The 3,034-nt window shown below is 36.2% G+C and overlaps 1 pseudogene; it reads right to left on the minus strand.

Annotated features, from left to right (window-relative positions):
* Positions 1-14: 14 nt before the first annotated feature.
* Positions 15-736, minus strand: LOC114615547 (annotated as a pseudogene).
* Positions 737-3,034: the final 2,298 nt, after the last annotated feature.

A 3,034-nucleotide genomic window follows, 5' to 3' on the forward strand; every position in this document is an offset into this window, starting at 1 on the left:
TATTTGGAAACTACTATGTTGTGAAAAGGCTTTGTCACAGTCAGTACATTCATAGGGTTTCTCTCCAGAATGTGTTCCTTTATGTATTTGGAGACTACTGTGTTCTGAAAAGGCTTTACCACATTCATTACATACATAGGGTTTCCCTCCAGTATGAGTTCTTTTATGTGTTCGGAGATTACTGTGTTGTGAAAAGGCTTTACCACATTCAATACATTCATAGGGTTTCTCTCCAGAATGCGTCCTTTTATGGTTTTGGAGATGACTTTGTTGTGAAAAGGCTTTACCACATTCATTACATTCATAGGATTTCTCTCCAGAATGTGTTCTTTTATGCCTTCCAAGTTTCCAGTGTTGTAAAAAGGCTTTAACCTCATTCCTTACATTCATATGGTTTCTCTCCAGAATGTGTTCTTTTATGCTGTCAGAGATTACTCTTTTGAGAAAAGGCTTTATCACATTTATCACATTCATAGGGTTTTTCTCCATTATGAGTTCTTTTATGATTTTGGAGATTACTGTGGCATGAAAAGGCTTTACCACATTCATTACATTCATAGGCTTTCTCTCCAGTATCAATTCTTTCATGCCTTTGAAGACCCCTGTGTTGTGTAGAGGTCTTATCACATTGAGTATACTCATAGGGTTTCTCTCTGGCAAGACTTCCTTTATGCCTGTGAAGACAATTGACATGTGTAAACACTACCACATTGATTAAATTGATGACTCTTTTCATCTGTATGATTTAATTTCACAATTTGTCTTGTTTACTGTAAAAAGGGATCAAATCGTAGGTTGTATCACTTGTTTGGATTCATAAGTTTCTACTTTATTATGGGTCCCTTTGTATATTGGAAGATAGCTGTGGTGGTTTAACCGCTTAGTACATGATTCATCTTTCTGACACTCTTTTCTCATGTGAGTTTTTCCACATTTCTAAAGAGAACGGGAAGAACTCAGAGCTTTGCCACAGTGATTGTACTCATCATTTTGCTATACTATCTTGTTACATCTGCAAAATAAACCAGGACAAACAAAACAATGTCCATATTCCTTGTATTCAAAGGGTTTTTCTGCAGTGTGAATGTATTTCCAGATTCTCAATGAAGTTGGATACATAATTAATTGTAAACTCATATCACCTTCTCAGTCTACTCAAAGTGGGGACAACTGTATATCTTCTCATTGTTGAGAGAGAGAAAGGCACTTTCCATGTTCCAGATCCTCACTTGGCTTTTATCTAACGTGACACATATCAATTATGGCAAGAATAAAAGTAAAAGGTTTCCACTTTCCATTCATACAGTTTAACTGTTTGTTCATCACAGAGGTGTAATATGAGGATAAAGGTTTCTACACCATAATCTTCTTGAATCTCATAAATTACCCTTCTCACTATACTTTGGTGAATCAATAAATGTATATGAGTAATGTGGGATTTATCATGGAATGTTTGAGGTTAGGAGATTTTAGACATATACCTATGATCTAATCTATGTATATGTCCTTTGAGGATATAATTAAAAAGTAATAGCTCTTAAGTCATTGTTTGTTTGTGGTTTTTCCCTGACTACCTGATGTTGAGGTACTTGGGACTGTGAGAATTTACTAATCATCAGTACACTTAAAGCTATGCCTGTTTATACTGAGGTTTTTTTTTTTTTTAATTTCAAGGGCACACTCAAAATTCTTCAGAAGTATATTTGTATCAGTGTGAACATAAACTAACCTTCCATGTATTCTAGAATTTTGAATATGTTCTTCAATATTATTGTCTTCTGATTTGTAACCTAAAATATGTTACCAGAAAATGTATGATATATAATTGAAAACTTATGAAGAGTTAAGTTATTCTCCTCAATGAACCTGAGAACTCTGCCTGATTTATTTACCACATTGTTCCTCTTTCATAATCAAAATGAAAGAAGAGCTCAATAACCAAGAAACACCTTTCCTCATATTTTAAAAAACAGATTAAAATTCATAGTCATACCTATAGCAGTGAGGTTCCTGTAGGTCTCCAGCATCACATCTGTGTAGAGATTCTTCTGGGAAGGATCCAGCAAAGCCCACTCTTCTGGAGTGAAGTTAATGTGGACATCATCATATGTCAGTGCATCCTAAAATATCCATACATGTGTTTAATAGAAAGCATAATTCTGACAATATATTAAATACATACTTCTTTAAAATACATTCATATAACTCTGGTGATTTCCACACTTACTCCATGACACAGAAATTCTAATGTAATCACCAAGACACTTTAGAAGGAAACTAAAAAGGAGGTCCACCCCTGTCATTTCTGGGCCCTCTAAATAGAATGTAAACTTGCAGAAGAAAGGCCTATTAACAGCCATATAGTCAGAGACAAATAGATCAATACTATACACATGAGAGAATTGATCTGAAAGTAGAAGCATTCTAGACATCCCTCAGTGGGAAGAATGGTTAAAGAAAATGTGGTATATTTAAAAGACAGTCTTGTAGTGATGGAGGATTTCAAACTTGAATAAAGTATTATCTCTAATTAAGGCAGGCTTCCCCAGGTGGGCCTGAGATAACAACTCAACCACAGAACCTTCAACCCAAACCTTGTCATGTCTGCAAGATGTGCTGGGCCAGTGGTGGCTCAGAGCTTGTGGATTTAGCCAACCAATGCCTGAGCTAACTTGAGACACAAGCCATGAAAGAAAGTTCATGCATGACACTTCCTGAATGCCCAGGAACAGGGAGATGGATGGCTCGGAGATCTAAGGTTAAACCAAATGTGCCTGAAACAAAAAAAAATTTTCTTCAATTTAATTTTTCCTTATTATATTCTGCTATATTCAGAGATGCAGCCTAGCTTGATAGTCAACAGAGAGGCTTCCTCCAACAGCTGATGGGAACACATGCACACACCCACATTTGAACATTAAGCAGAGTTCCAGGAACCTAGGGGAGGAAGGGAAGGAAGAATTGTTGGAATCACAGGTGTTGAGGACACCATGAGAACCCAGCACAAAAGAAATTAAGGATGACGATGACCCAT

Source organism: Grammomys surdaster, unplaced genomic scaffold (genome assembly GCF_004785775.1).
Source record: "Grammomys surdaster isolate TR1022 unplaced genomic scaffold, NIH_TR_1.0 126905, whole genome shotgun sequence".
NCBI lineage: Eukaryota > Metazoa > Chordata > Mammalia > Rodentia > Muridae > Grammomys > Grammomys surdaster.